A 17465-nucleotide genomic window follows, 5' to 3' on the forward strand; every position below is an offset into this window, starting at 1 on the left:
TGTGCCTGGCCATTGCATACTTTAAAAAATATTCTAAATTATTTTGATTGAGTAAAGCACTGGCCAAGACTCACAATATCACCGTACTATCTGATAGAGAAGCTTGATGCGTATACAAAACACAAAAGAGACACTGATAAAGGTCATAAATGCCTTGATGCATAATCAGTACTGGGAAAGATGTTTCCTTCTAGTGATACTGAACATTTCTACTCAACACTGAAAGGATTCACATATTTAACTGCACACAATCTCTCCCAAGCTCCCTGCAGTTGTCTGTTTTACATTTTAAAGTGGCACCACTAGAAAACCCCTCAATTGATTCCAACTTGGAGGCTACTTGATGGACTGTGTGATATTTTTGTAACTCTGTGGGATGTTGTAAACAAAAACTGATCGCAAAATGAATAAACACACCATACAGGAAAAATACTGTCTTGTGACTGTAGCTAAAAATGGCACTACGAAGATATCAATCATCTGTACTGGAAATTATGGTTTACATGCAGAGGCATTTTTATCCACAAGACAGACATATCTGCCCTTCAACTTAGCAGGCCTGCTATTTTCCATCTAATGCAATTTCCCCTGTTAAGTAAGGTCCTAATTATCCTCAGTACAGTATTGCTCTAAACACAGGTGCTCAATATATAAATTACAGATGTTTGTGGGTGTGTACAAATGCACCAACCATTTAAGTGTCCAATAGCTGTAGAAAGAGAAGCAGAGGTATTCACATTCTGGTAGCCTACTAATGCCCTGTAGCCCATTACTGTGGCACTAATGGGGTATTTGGAGAAGAGGAAAATGTCATAACTGTCTTTATTTATTTATTTTATTTTATTTTATTTTTTTCAGGTTTTTAGTAATGTAGCCATTTACTAGCAGAATATTTTACATAATTTGTTGAGTATGAGGACAGTGTAACTGTACCTCGATGCATATTGCCCGACTTTACTATAATACATCCATGATATTGCTGTGTCCTTTGGAGCTTTTTACTGCATACAAACTTTATTTTCAAGAGCTAAGGACATTGTCAAGATATTTCACTTGATTTGTGCTAAAAACTCTTGACAGTGCTTCGCAACCCTGGCCTTTAGCCATTTAGTCAGTCTGACATTTGTGCTATTTAACTACGCAGAGTGCCTACATGGAAAGAGTAATGTGGATGTCAGAGAAATGTGGGGGGGGGGGCACTGCATGGTGCAAGGGTGTACAGATCAGAAGCAGAAGGGGTAGCATTTATGACTGTGATACTAAAAACCCTTAAAATATAAATTCTAATGTGTATAATATTAAATATATAAATACATATACATTGTAAAAGGACCTGAGAAAAGTTTCTACCACGTGCACTTTACAGTACAGGTAAATTATGCCATTTTTGGAGCAAAACAAAACAAGAAAAACAACAAAAAAGTGTACAGCACCTTCCAAACAGAGTAGAATAAAATGAGTGATGTCCCATGCACAGAAAGAGAAAAGTAATTTCAGAACTATGACATAGGATGTTCAAAATGCCCAACTTTATTTATTTATTTTTCTGGTTAAGGGTTGCCTACAACAACATTTTTTTTAACAATTAGGACTTTGGATAAGGTATTTATTTTTTGGTTAAACTAGTTTGTTTGTGGTTTTTGGTTGTGTTACGACCTTTCAGCCAAAACTATGTTAAGTACCGGGGAAAAGTATTGAGCTAGTTAGAGTTTGTGGTCATTCATTTCCAGTAAGGATAAAATGATGAATCAAATCACACTGTGACACAGCGACTAAAATCTGTCCATAATAATCCTTATCATTTGTATTAGAGAGAAGCTTTCACAATTTAACTGAGAAAGAACCACTGACTGAATTAAATGTATAACATTTTGATTAAATATATTTAGCCTCAAGGTTTTGCATTATAGAGATCCCCCCCAACCCACACACACACACACTCGCACACAAATTGGAGGCCTCTTTGTGTTTTCTTCAGATTTTAGCAGGCTTGTTTCCAGTAAATGTTTTGTTCATTACAATCAATGTACTAGTTCAAACTAAAGCTCTATAAAGAAATATAACAACTACTCTCAAGTACATCAGTATGTGATTCTTTAACTCTCACATTGACATATTTTTCAACTAGCCTATACACTAACACAGTATAATACATTCCCTGATATCCCATTATGCCTTTTGGTTGTGGTGTGCCACCCTGAGACTTTCAATGGCTCTCTTTAGCCACCCCATGAAAAATTTCCAGAGGCGCCACCATGAGTAAAGTTAAACTGCATATCAGCTTCATTTTCTCCAAATATATGGTTCAAGTAGCAATCATCTGGTGAGACTTCCACAGTCTCAATCACTCTCTCTGCCTTGGAGAAAAGGGGTTGAACATGGAAGTCTTACACATTTATGTACTGAATGCTAGTTTAATTTTGTCGCTATTTATAACATTGCCAGTGCTTACCTTGTCAGAGTTCTTTCTGCTTTAATTAGCTTTAACTGCTCTGCTTCACTGTAGAACCTCTCGAAAGAAATCAATCTAAATTCCTTATGTATGTTCCTGTTTTCCCCTTAAGTTTCTTGTCAAATTCTGTCTATTATGCATTATGCATATATCGTTCACTGTAAAACAATTTCTTAGACACAGCGTGCAGTCCATTAACTTGCGGTTAGCTTCCCATTAAACTTGCATAATGGTGAGATGGGTAGCATGACAAGCTCTGTAATGTAATGGCTTCTCTTTGCTGTCAAATATGGAATGACTTTGTGTCATACATCATTACATAGGCAGAAATGCCAGGCTTTAAGGGAGGTCAGCCACACATCTGCCAAAATCCCCATGCATGAGTGAGAGTAAGACACAGTCTAAATTGGGAGTGTCTGAATCTTGCATGCATGCGTAGTATAATTCACTCAAACACTTAAGCATCTTTTCATGCCAGAAGCAGTAATTTTACAGTTTTCCCTTGCTGGAGGGAAAGAAAGATGAGGAAATAGAGGATATTGCTGCCCTTACTTGAATTTAATTGGGACCGAATTCCAATTCCAGGCATTTTGGGGGGGGGCTTCCGTCTCAGTTCAAGGAAAGCCAATTGCCATTTTGTGATTTAAATCAGAAGTGTTTAAGCATATTGTACGTTGCAGTCAAGCCCATTTGGTTTTAGTTGATTTTTTTTTTTTTTAAAAAAAAGAAAAAACATGTAACCATGCATAAAGGTTAGCTTTGTGATGTTTGTCTAACAGATATCAGATCATAAACCAAGAAAAGAAATTAATCTGCAGAAATGTGTTTCCTTAAAAAAAAAAGCTTTATTTGCTCCAGCCACCTTTTTCTTCTTTTTTTCTTCTTTATGCTATGTGTTTTGTTATTGAAATCACTCAGACTAAGCCACAAAGGCATTCATCAGTACACAGCCAAAAGGACATTTATCAGTACACAGCCAAAAAGACACATCTTCACCAATCTCTCTTTCTCATCACCAAGGTAAGCTTAAATCAACACTTGTATGCGCAAATAGTGATTTAAAGGGTCAACTGCATGCCAGCAGCAACCTACTGAAGGTCAGTTTTCTTGTTTAGTCTTTGCTTTGTGGTTTCTTCAGACAGAGGTCGTCACGACACATTGTTTTCTCAAAGGCATCCATCAAAGCCATCTCCTTTGGCATTGATTACCTTGGCTCATTAAGAAGCCCTCTGAAGACCAACATTGTTCCTCTCACACCCCCACCCTCCCACACACGGCACCACACAAGCACACATCTTCAACATGTATGTTAAGTTACCCGACAGAGGCTTCTCTCAGTCCACAATAAATATTAATGGGTCCATGTATGCATGTATAAGATTGTATTTCACTGGAAAATATATTGTAGCTTTATGCCAATCAACAAAATCTCTTGAAACACCAGATACAAAAATTAACCTTATCTAAATGTTGTGAGCGTGCATGGTCCAATTCTTTTTAAGAATATTAGGGAGAGAGAAAAAATAGAAGAGAATGATGACTGGCTGCCCAAAGGGAAATGATGACATTATAAGCTTTACTATCCACAGTGCAGTAGTAAAACAATGGATATGCATCACATTTAATAGTAAATGTTTGATTTAAGAGAGAACATTAAATTTCTGTATTATTTTGCACTAAAGAGTTCTTGACACATCTTACCTGAAGCCTCTGTCAGGGGAAAATACATTGCAGGGGGGAAACAAAAAACATGCCCAGTGGATTTAGACACAAGTGCCTGATTTTTTCATCCAAACCAGGACTTCATTTAAATCAATAGTGCAAGTGATGCCTGATTGCATTCTGTAAGAAATGCAATTGAATGGTGACTTCAATGCAACTCAAATCAATGCTATTTGTCGATCCAGGAAATTACTTGTGTCGTGAAACCTGAGACCGTAGCAAGACAAGAATACCCTGCCATTGACATTTGTTAAAGAGGAAATTGTTCTCATTTTTGAGCCTCCTTTTTGATTGCTCAAGTTCGCTTTTAAGTTATTAATATTTCTGTAATATCCTGAATGAAAATAATTTAAGAACAAATGAAAAAGACTTTGTTTTATCCACTTCAGTAGAGCCTGTAGATTAAAGCCATATCGACTGTGACTCTAATGTGGTGACTTTGTGTGTGGAAGCATGGGTCTTAAGTGTCATATTAGGTTTTGGCACAGCCAGGTTAGTCTGACATAGCTCAAGGAGAAAGAAATGGGACTGGCAAAGATGAGCCAGAAAAGTAGGCTCAAATGGATCAGGTAGCTGGCAGAAAGACGCGTCACAGAACATTGTCAAGGGGCAGGTATTTTTAGGCCCGGCAGCCACAGTTCAGTGGCACTTTTACAAGACGGATTGTAGGGCGACTGCAAAAGATAGGGAAAGAGAGAGTGCAGGAGGCAAGAGAAAGAGAGAGGAAGACAGCCACAGGAGAGAGAGAGCAATAATAAATTGTCATTGAGGGAACCTTTGGTGTAAGATAACCAGTGGCAGAGACATGAGCACAGCATGGGTCCCTTGGGGTCTTTACACACACTTCTTAATTTCGTGATGCTGGAACTCTTTTGTTTGATAGTTTAGACTGAGCCCACATATTTCCCTTGGCCACTGGTATCACTGCAATGATTTGACTCTTGCAGAGGGGGTGCACCACAGAGATATTTGTTTGAACAATTGAAAGCATTCGCATTGGTAATTTAAGAATAATTGCAGCAACACATTCAGCTTGTGTGTGCCCACACAATATGACATGTGACATTCTCTCCTTAATTGATATCATATGGTTTAATGCCTGCAGAGTTTTACAAAATGGCCCAACTTCTTCTCACAGTCAACAGTAAATTAGCTGGAGGCAGTATAGAGGATGCTCCCATTTTTACAAGATTGGTCTAATTTTCTACAAAAATGTATTGCATCAGAATTAAAATGATCCACAGCCTGTTTGACAGAACCAACATCACTTCTTTAGACAATGGTAAACTTAAACACTTTTAATCTGGCACATTCTTCTAATTTCTTCTACTTTTTTTCATTTCCGTAGCAATCTGAGCAAATAGGAAAGATCACAAGACATTGAAGTTTGCAGTCTGTCCTCATAACCACCGTTATGTACTCTAAGAAACCTTGCGTTAAACTGAACCAGTTACTTACATCAAGGATAAACCAACATTGAGAAGAAGTGGCATAATTTATGAGATCTCATGCCTCTCTTGAATTAAAACATACATTGGAGAAGAAGGCAAGCTTTTGGTGAAAGTATAAAAAGAAAGAAAAATTAATGAAAAGGGGTACAAAAAGAGTGCATAACCAAAAGAAAACCTAGCTCATATAAGAAAACTCCTCATAAACTCTGTGTTAAGACTGAAAAGGAGTGTGTAAACAACAAAGAATGGGAAAAAGATAAGAACAGAAATATGGATATGGATCCAGTACGGGCGGGGAAGAAAATCGATACATCATAGCATTGCAATATTTTTGAGTGCCAATGTTGTATCAGTACACTATACCAGGTATACATTCTGTATTACGTAAATTATTAATAATATGAATCCAAATTAAACTTTGAGTAGCCTACTGTGATAATAAAATCAGCAGCTTTTTTCAGTCCACTAGAAACAAACTGCTGCAATAAAAATGATATACTGTGAGATGAACAAGCTGAAATCTTTATCTCCTATTAGATGACAATTTGACACAATTTCCAAGTAAAAAAAAGGTAATGAGTTGCAATAAATTACAATATGTGTTGCACATTGCAACTATTTTTAAATCACTGTAACATTGTATTGTGACATAAGTATCATGATATAATTCCATATTGTGTATCGTGTATTATGTATTGTATTGTGGGACCGCTGATGATTCCCACACCTAGGATCCAGTAGACAAAAAAAAAAAAGGATGAAGAAGCTGGCCAAGTATCCCAAAGCCAAAGTCCTGTCCTGAAACAGCCTTCAAGATTGTGATACCAATTGCAATCTTTCCACTTGAGTCAAGATAGCTATACATGGCAAAGCACATCACAAAATGAGCTGTGGGTTTTAAAAGAAGGCGACAAAGCTACAGCACATCCAAAAATAATAAGTTTCCAAAAAAACATCTGTTTTCTTTCTTTTGTTTTACATGGCTCTTCATTGTCAAATCTTGTCTTTGAACTATTTCAAAACTTCACCACAGAGATTATTTATAAAAAAAAAAAAAAAAAAAAAGAAATAAAGTCTACTTTCTATAAGCAGGTGACATGATGAATAATTGCTCAAAGAAAAAGCATCAAACATTCCGGTCTACATAATTATCATCAGTGCTGTTGGGTAAGCTTGACTGAGCAGCAAATATAAAGCTTAGTCACTTATGTCAGCTAGAAGCTATCAGCTAATTAGAACCACTCAAGTAACCAGTCAGCCAGGGTCTCTCAGGTGTGTCATTGCACAAGTAGAATTCTTTTTTTTTTCCTTTCCAATTTGCTAATTACTGTACGCCTCCTCGTCGTCTCATCTACTGTCATCATGTGACCCGCAAATCAATTTAGGCCTGCGGTCACTGAGAATGTTCTAGTCTGTAAAATGTGAGAAGCAGTGAGGTTCTAGAAGCTGCCATCATTGAATCAAGTGTAAAAAATAAATACAAAGCATCAGTAATTGTTGATGTGCATACTTAGGTAGGTAAATGCGTTGTGTTATTATTACTTTGCTCTCACAATCTCTCAATAGTTTTTGCTTGTCTTTTTGCCCTTTTCAACTGCAGAAACCTTTGCAAGAACTCATGGCATACGTTTATTGAGATGGATCTTTCTTGCTGGAGGAACAGTTCTGGTTCTTGTTCCATTCATTTGGCCATCCAAAACATCCATGCTTCTCAGGTAATGCCTTCTTTCCACCTTACTGCAGAGGTGTTTGTACTGGCCTCACAACTGCTAGCAAGCACTGAAAATAAGATGTTGGCATGGGAATTCCTTGTAGGATATGAAGATGTCTTTCCATTATTCTTGGATTCTTTGTGATTGTTTATAGTGAAAACTGAAGAATACATCGATCCCTACCCCACTGTCATTGCTAGGCTTGGGTACTAAATTCCTGTTATACTCTCGGGGTACCAACCTAATTACGTCAGCACTACCAAGTACCGATTCACGTTAAGTCCATTTGTGCCAAATTTTGGTTCCTGAGGGCACATCTGGGTGAGAATGCTGATTTTAGACAAGAGGCAGAAGTGTCATAAAGCTCCATGGAGCTCTGTGAAATCACTAGGTACAACATCAGACAGGAGGAAGAAGCACCTCTGGAAGCGAGTCGATAGCTTTGTGGGCGGCACCGTTGGTTTTCCCAGCGAATCAATGATACCATAGTGGCTATATGTTGCAATAGTTTCAGCGCCTGGTCTGTTTTCTTTTCTATAATATTTCAGTAATAGTCTCGTACCACTGCTAGACAAGCAGACACAGACACACATACACACATATTTAGCTAACAGCTCATTTGCTCTAGAAAAGAGCAAAGGAGCAGAATTGCTTTTTGATCTACTATGCTGTATTGACAAAAGGTACCATTGGGTATCAGATTCGAAATACAGGTACTGGTACCAGTATCTGTACCCTGTTCATCACTGCAAATTTTTGTTTAATCCTGAACATATCACCTCTTTTAAATTCCATTAGCAGTTCACTTTGATTAATCTTCACAGTTCTTCACATTAGGTTATCACATACATAAATATGAATTTTTAGTTTCTGATTTTGTTCATGTAGTTGATGGGATTTCTTGGATCATGGGATTGTATTTGCAAAAAAATTAACACAATGTTGTTTTTAAAGATACACCATGTTTGATATGCTTTTACATAAATAAATATAGTTCTACAAATATAGTATGGATGTTTGAAAGCAAAAAGTAATGGATAGTGTGTGTATTTGCATCCACTCATGATTCATCTATTTTGAGAGACTAATCTTTGTCATTGCGGTGTCAGTCTTGATTGCCGGGGGCACAAAACACAGGGAAGAGGCATGGCAGCTCTGTCCCTCCTGAGGTTGACCGATGACAAAAGTTTCAATACACACTAGGAGATATTACCTGCTTGGCAGTTCCTCGTTTCCATGGACAGTAATAGTGAGGAAAAATCAATTTCTTCCACCTCTGCCATCCAAATGTGGCAGGAACAGCTATGATAGTTTTAAGGAGGCAGCTGGCAAGCTGTGAGTTAGTGCCTCTGCTCATTAAATTGACCCTCATGCCATATTGAAGTTTCTGCTACAAACTGAGATTATGTGAGACTGGGCTGATTATTCCTCACGTCCTTTTCAGCTGCTTCCACCTTCCATTCATTATTATTTTTACTTGCACTACAAGTTAGCAGTTAAGTTTCAACAACCATCAACTCTCAACAACCATCAGCTTCACTGAAAATCAGTGCTTTTGCAGTGGAGGGGAGTTATTTCCAATGTGTCCGTTGTGTGAAGACTTATCGTGTTTTAAGAATGTGTGATTTAACACTTTTCTGTTAGAACAATTACATTTGTCCACAGTGTTTAACACATTTTTATTTATTTATTTTTTTTGCAATATTCCATTGTATTTCCTTTAAGTCTTTCTTCACCTTTGTAATGCTCTAAATAGGATTTACTCAGAGTAAGAGACACTGTTTGATGCCTGTTTCATAAATGGTAGCAGTATAATACTATTGAGGGACCCACTTGTTTAGTGGCCTATCTTCTTGTCATTTTATTAGATTTTTTTTGCCGGCTTAGTTTGTAGGTGCCAGAAGTTCTCCAACTAAAGGAGAAAGATTTCTTAGGAAGGTGCATATGCTTGTTGCTATCAGTAATGCATTAGTCAAACTCGCACATTATCAGAATAATCATACTTTTATATTTTAAAAGTGCTGATGTGAATTTCAGAAGAAACACTATGCTTGGTAGTTATTTTTAAGTTACACCAGGTGTTTGCCCTCAGACTGCAGACACATGCACAGAAAATTAGAGTGGCTATAGCTGCCGGTGACCAACACAAAGCTAAATGAGAATGGATCTTTGACTTTGTCAGATGGCCAGCAGTGTTGCCAGATTCAGCTGACAAAGAATTGTCAAATCGGGGCCAAAAATCCACAAAAAAATCATTATCAAGAAGTAGCCAGATTATTTAAACTTTCACAAGTCTTTGAAAAAGGTTCAACTTAGTTGTAATGAACTGAAAATTAGATTTGATATTGATAATCATCAGTTCTCTTTCATTCTCAACTGTTCAGAGGAGAGGAGGGACCAGAAAAATCTGACAACAGTGTTAATAAGTGAGTGCTTTTGCTGGACCCTGGATCCCTGTTAGATGTGTTGGAATTCGTTTGATAATACATTAGTCAAATGAACTCTTTTTAGTGGATGAAATACAAATGTTGTGAGTTTGTCAGCCTGTTGAGGAGTTCTTTTACCCCCAAAGGGCACAGAAAGAATCAGTTAACACAGTTTTAATCCCAAAAGTGGGATAACATGATATTTATGAAAAGGTATAGGCAGTTCAAAATTGCATCTCTCTTACTTCTCTCCACATGCTGTTCACCTCCTTTCATTTATTAAATTGGGATAGGAAAGGCATTATAAATTATTGTGATATCCAGTAAGATGCATTCTGGAGAGGTTTGCATGTAGTGCAAATCATTTGCCACCAGAGGTCAGTGTGGTGAACTGAAGTGACTGTAAGAGGTGAAAAAGAAAGTTACACGACTGTAAACGGTTGGACAACACCATGTCATGCCCACAACAGCAGTCATATACCATATACCATATACCCCCGTGAAATTCCAGGAAGGTATAAAGGTATGAAAAAATAGATACCATCCAAACCTAAAACCTAATATTCAGGTACATGAGCATGCTTAAATATTATTGAGTACTTGAGTACTATCTGAAATGAACACCCAATTTGGGGGGATAGGGTTAGCCTCTGGGAGTGAGGTCCAATATTTCAGGTTGATCAGGTGATGACTCCATTTTATGTACATTGATCATTTCGACTAATCAATATGAACAGATATCTGCATATGAATGCAGATATTAAAAAGACGAGCTGACATAAAGCCTCTCCACACAGACTGTTTACCTGCCATTCAAGCATAAATGGTTAATATCACAGGCTTTAAACAAAAACCTGAAAACTTTCGATGCTAACATCCAAATGAATATTAATTTGACCATTCTTATAAAGTACTGTCTTTAGATGAGTTATAAAGATAAACCTCCAAACCTGGTCACTTGTATGTGGTTGTGAGGCTTTAGAAATAATAAGAGCAGACTCTATTATAAGATGATAAAGTTGACATTGAAATATCAGAAAGACAAATAGCAACAGTGCAAAGAGCCTCCTTTCCAACCTTGGCATAGTCTTTACAATCTTGTTGAAAACTCGAGCCATGTGTTAAACCTCTGTTTACCTAACATTTTAAGTAAGTCTCTTCTTTTTAGTAAACAATCCTGCTTTGTACTTTGTATAGCAACTAAAAATGTCCAAGAATTTCCCAGATTTCAATTTATACAGCTTAAAATATGCATAAACCAGTTAAAAGGCATGGGAAACTTTGAGGACAGGCTTCAGTCTCTAGTGATGTGCAGTTCTTCATCCTCATTATGTATCTCAAACAATGCCCATGGGCCTCATTTTGACCAATGTTGATGAGAACGTGGCCCCCAAAACGCATCGAACACACACACACACCCACACCCACACACACTCATACACACAGTGAAAATGTTTTGCATCCATTCCTTGATGCTAATCTCACTTGAGGATTATACATTCTGAGAACAGTGATTCCCAGATGTCAAAGCTAGTGCTTATTTTCATGTTTCAGTGCAGAAGCCGGCAGTCTTGGGAACACAGTCATTAACATGCCGTTCTGTTACAATGCAATGTTTCCACCCGTTCCCTCTCTCCACTTCCACAAGTCTTTCCTGCCTTTTCAGTTCTCTCATCCCATCCACTGAGTCTGTCCTGTGGTAAAAACACAATACTGATTTTTTTTCCCAAATTTGGCAAGACTTGACACCATGTTGGCATACAGTGTTTTAAGGTTTGTTTTCTTTATTGTTTACCAATTTTAGGGCATACATACCGTTATTGGAATTACAGGCACCAACAGCATTAAGCTACGTGTTTACCTAAGGATTTGTGTCAGATTGCTTTTCATCTAAACACGCTCAGGCATGGACAAAACACTCTCTGTCACTATATATCAGTAATAGGTTCTCTTCTGTTGAGATGTACTATTCAGAGTCTGCCTTGCCGTAGCCGACTTTGTAATTCGTGGTAATGGTAGTTTATTTCGGTCCTTGTTAACAATTTTCTAAGACGAATGCACAGAACATCAAGGCATTAAATCAAAAGGAATAACAAAATGAAATCTCTCTCTCTCTCTATCTCTCTATCTCTGTCTCTCTCTCTCTATCTCTGTCTCTCTCTCTCTATCTCTGTCTCTCTCTCTCTCTCTCTCTACACATCTGCTCTTTATGTTTGTCCTTGTCCCTTTTGAAACACACCTGTTTCCCTAAGATCATGGTTGCTCTCTCTGATTTCAGACAGCCTCTGAATACAGGTGGGAAGCAAATTTACTTCTTACATTATTTGTGCAGTTCAACTATATCACAAAATTCTTAAGTATATGCGTTTCAATATAGAGTGTTGGCTGATACATAATAATTTCATCAGTTTACAATTCTAATAGCTCTTTTCTGTAGCATGTGTTGGTTTTGTTTGTGTATTTGTTTGTGTGTTTTGTACTTGGTTAGCTAAAGTATTTACAAAAAAAAATGTCATTAGAGGTAGCCTTCTGCCCCAATAGAGGAATTTTACAATTTTTCCATTCAGTAAAAAACCAAAGCTATACTCGAATGTTCTCACTTTCTTTGTTACACACAAAAAAACCCCCACTAATTTCATCCACAATTATCGGAAATCCACTCCTAGCTGTACCTCTGGAGTATATCTCCCTAATTAATGACTTAATTAAAAACACTTGTGGGATTATGAAAGGGGTCATATTTGTCCCTATTCAATCAGACACATTCTATTTAGGTGAGTGCAGTCTAAGTGATATAGTGTAGTACTTCAAAGGCACACATTTTGCCAATAGAGGTTTTTTTGCTGTCACATCTGCCAGTTTTAGCAGTTTTTTTAAAGACCATAATATTTTGCAGCTGAAAGTTTGAATAAAATCGCTGAGCCTGCACATATGTATTATGTATGTGCAGTATGTTGTGTGTATCAGAGGACTTGCCACCACATTTAAAAATGTGAGGATCACTGACAGCACTCAAAGTCAGATTAAGTGTCTTGTTGCTGAAGAGAATCCAAGACTGTTCGTGTCCCATGGGACAGCTGAAGGGAAAATAAGTTTTCTACATCTGAGGCAAGACAAGTCACTTTGTTTTTATCTGTTCAATGTCGTTGCCCCAGCCTCTCATTGGCTAATCAATGAAACCCAAGAGGGCTCATCAGGCACCAAGGAGTGTCAGCCAAAAGCCTTTGATCCGCTGACCTTCATCTGCTGTGCTCCAGCAAAAATACCGTAGAGAGTGATCCATGTTTGCATGCTTTTAATGGGCCTCTGAGGGCCTTGTTGACAGTCCTTTGGTTTCCAGAGGGTCAGTTCTGTAACTGTACAGCGTAGCCTTGAAAACCTTTGGAAATTTGCCTCTGACATCTCCCCAAAGACTCATGCACCATCGTACACATGACAGTAAACTAAGAGGCTTATTAGTAATACATGATTAAGTGATTACTTGTTAATCAGTACAGTAAAATACTGATTATGCCGGAAATGGAGCATGGGTTAAATATGGAAACATCTAACTCTAATTCCTTCAAGTGAGGCACCAAGCCGCTAAGAAATCTCAGTAACCTTTGCAAAGAGAGATGTAAAGAAACCTGCAACTGTTGTTTTGTTTTGTTGTTGTTTTTCTGAGATTAATCTCAGCAAGATGACTGCAAAACACGTTTGTTGACGACAGGCCATGTGTGTGTGTACATGTTAGTATGGGGTTGGGTGTGCGTGTGCTCAGATGTTGTAATGGCATTCTGGCTGGGACTGAGAAACTGATTCGGCTCTCTGAGGCAACCATTTATCTTAATCTGGGGTGACCTAAATCCTCGACATCTGCTGTACAGTCTTTCCCTTTAAAACAGAATTTCAGACTCCATCCTCCCATGTACCATCCTTCTCTTAACCATAATTGATGACTGTAACCTTTTAATGGTCCACCATATTCATTCACAGCAAGAGCCCTCCATGTAGCCTGGACTAGCACAGAAAAGTGGCATTGCAGCTGCATAAAAATGAAGAGACAAGGAGACAAGGTTTATTCAAGCATGTTACAAAAGGGTAATCTATAATCAGAGTGCGAGTCTGACATCCTGACACTGTGGGCAGATCTGGTGGATAAATCAGAAAAATGAGGACAGTAGCCACATTTCATGGACTGGTTTGTGAATTGTGAGTATTATGTCAGAAGAAAAGATTGCAGCATGAATAACATTGAACTAATGAAGAGCTCTGTCAATAAATACTGGGCAGCAAATTTCATTTGGCAATACTGAAAAAGTGTGAACATATTTTTTTAAGATAAGATAAGATTTTTTGATACATTTTTTCCATCTCTCTGTTAGTTCATTGTCCCTACTAAATAGTCTGTATTCCATAATGTATTGCTATTACATTTACTGCTCCTATTTACTTTATTTATTTATTTTTTAAAAAATAATTACAGTTACAATAATTCTTTAATCAATAATTACTTATGTGTATTTTTTTGACAGGACAGGACGCTAAAATTTTGCACAGGCACAGAAGCAATTATTTTATCTTGTGTTGAGGTAATTGTGAGGAAAGTAGCAGAGATGCATCATTTTCATTTCATAATGATCCATCAGAAATGTGTGATAGGTAAGCAGGGGTAGTATTTGTGATACTGTATATTGACATTTGCTTATTACATTTCCCATTATTTTCAAATACTATGTAGATACTACCAGAACTAATCTGAAAAAAATCAGCTTTAAATCCACTTAGTGATGCTGTCTTTTGTGTTTCTGCTATGGATTGTACAGTTGTATGCATCTCAAGTATAACCATTGTCCCTGTGAATGAGAAGTTCTATAATGCGGAAGTATTGTGAGCACAAGCAAGACATAATTTGGATGGATACCCAGCGTGATTTCAGCACCGTAGCATGAACATGACAAAAAGGATGTTCAAACCCCAGACTGTCATATCTCCAGCCAGACTCGTCAGCAGAGCGGGCATAAATTCTCTGTTTTAATCTGAGACAAATGTGCGGAAAGGTGTGGGCAAAGAGGAAGAAAGAGCAGATATAATTATGTTATAAGGGAGGGGGTGCAGCAGGATAAAAAGGAGGGCAGAAGAAGGTGTTCACATTTCAGTTTAAGCTCCAGTGAGGCTCAGGCAGGTTTGGCTGCAGCACAGATACTGCTTATCACCTTGTGTGTGGAGAGCTCCACAGCTTTGGGTGCCTGAGGAAACATGCTGCTGTTACCTGGGTTTGGAGGGAGATGAGAGGTCCAAAAAAAGCTGAAGTTTCTCACATTTTCACCATGTGAAGACCCACCACTTAAAAGGTGGCCATGCACAAATGTGATAGCATGCACAGATGACTTTTTTTGTCTGATTTGAAGAACTTGCAAACAGCGTGAAAGTGAATACATATAAAAAGCCTAACATCTACCCCTTCAGCTCCCACAATGCTTTGTATTTGCATTTTATTTCTCTTTTGGTTTCTATAAAACTCCACAATCACATCAGAAGTAATCCCATTTTTTCTTAGAATTGAATGTGAAACGATCATTGCATGTATCGATTCTCCACTCTGCTTTAAATTTTGTTTTGCCTCCTCACTGCCAACAGGAGTAACAGTGTGCAGTAATGGAAAAAGTGATTATAGTCCCCATTAAACAGAATAATTAGCTGCATGATAGTCATATTAGGAAAACTGCAATGCACATTCTGTTCAACATGATGGATTGCATTATTTAAGGCAGCAATATGTTTATGTATGCAAGCGGTTTTAATGAATGTTTCAAATAATGTAAGGTTCTGACTTCTGGGAGGTAATGCAGAACTGCAGATGCTTCTAACTGAGATAAATATATCTGTTAGTTTGGACATGTAATATCAATAAATGATTGTTGGATGAGAGGATAAAAAAAAAAAAACAGAAATCTGTAATATGGATTATAAAAGTACACCTGGGATCTCAACAGGGTTCTGTGGCTGTGTAGACATACATGCATTAAAATGTTACCTTTTTGTTTAAAAAGTGAGCTCACACTGAGACGTGTGGCAAAATACAGTCCGCTATAGAATGGTGCATTCATAATGGTCAAACAGCTGAGCGTTGGACACTCTCACCCTCTTTAATCGCCATGTTGCTTATGTAGCAAAAGGGGGATAACCACAAACACGCCAACATTAGCTTGCTAGCAGGCTAACAGCTGCATCTTTTATCATCAGGCACTGACACTACATGTATTGCGGTGTAAACTATACCGTCTATCATCATAAGTTACATTTGGTGTTTATACATGTTAAGTTGTAATCTCCACTGTAATATTAGATATGTGGTCAGATATTTGACAAAAAGTAAATAGTAATAATATTTTGTAAAACAGAACAGGGGTGGGACTTTTCTTTGTAGGTAATGAATTTCCAACTTATGTTGCTTATTTTATTATTATTTTTAAATGTTCAAAATAAAGTATATTCAATAATATAAATAATACAAATAATAAACTTAGTTTATACACTACCTTTGAAAACAGTTACAAAGTACTTTAGAATATAAACAGAAGACATTTAAAAACATAGAGAGAATGAAACAAACTAAAAATCCAAACATAGGCACATATTAAAACAAATTATCACCAAAAAGCAATTCTAAAAAGTGACTTTAAAAGATAGGATAGAGTTCTGGGCTTCATAGGAATACAGAGGAGGCTAAGTGAGCAAACAAGCAGATATAACAAGCATATATTACGGCAAGTGAAAGTAGTGATAATGCTTGCAATTGGCAGGATTGGCAATTGGCAGAATAAAAAACAAAAAGCTGCCAGATCTTGTGATTGTCTTTTTCATGTAGTGTGTAATAGCGGTGCTGATTTGAGACAACACAACCCTGTCAAAATTGTGCACTACTCAAGTAAGTACATAGTGTATGCAGTGAACTAAATGGGCCTGCACTTGTATAGCGACTTTCTAGTCCTCTGACTACTCAAAGAACCTTTACAGCATTAGTTCACACACACAGTTGGCCGAGGCAACTCATTTTTGCACATCGGAAGCAATTTGCCCAAGTTGGTTTCTTGATTGATGCACTTTGACATGTGGACTGTAGAAGTCAGGGATTGACCTGCTGCTCTTCTGATTAGTAGATGACCCGCTCTACCTCCTGAGTCACAGCCGCCACTATTGCATTTAAGTGTAGGTAGTATACAACTGGAAACAGCATATGTCTCAGGGTTATAAAAAAAAAAATCTTTAACTGTTAACCAAGTCAAACAAATAATTTACAAGAAAAACAGCCAATCTCTTGTAATTTATTGTCAACTACAATGCAGTAGAAAGAAAGTGGTATTTAAATAATGTGTTGTTAATCCCAGTTTTGATGTCATTCATTTCATACATTACACAAGGCTTATTAAAATGAGTAAATAATAGAATGTATTCCCTACAAAGAGTGATTAGTAACACTTTTTTTAAATTCTTGAATGTTATATCACAAAATTATTGTGACAGGATTACCAGATTTAGTTAAGTTTAAGAGTACATAAGCAAAGGAAGTCTAAGACTAAAAGCTTAATTTTAAGATAAACAAAAAAAGGCAGTTTGTCTTAGCATGCTTACAATAGACAGAACACACAATAAAAATAAAGGCAAACAAACAAACAAAGCACTTCTTAAAACACGTTACAAAGTACGACAATGAATACAA

Source organism: Plectropomus leopardus, chromosome 1 (assembly GCF_026936395.1).
Source record: "Plectropomus leopardus strain MGB_pleo_1.0 chromosome 1, ASM2693639v1, whole genome shotgun sequence".
NCBI classification, from domain to species: Eukaryota; Metazoa; Chordata; class Actinopteri; order Perciformes; family Serranidae; genus Plectropomus; species Plectropomus leopardus.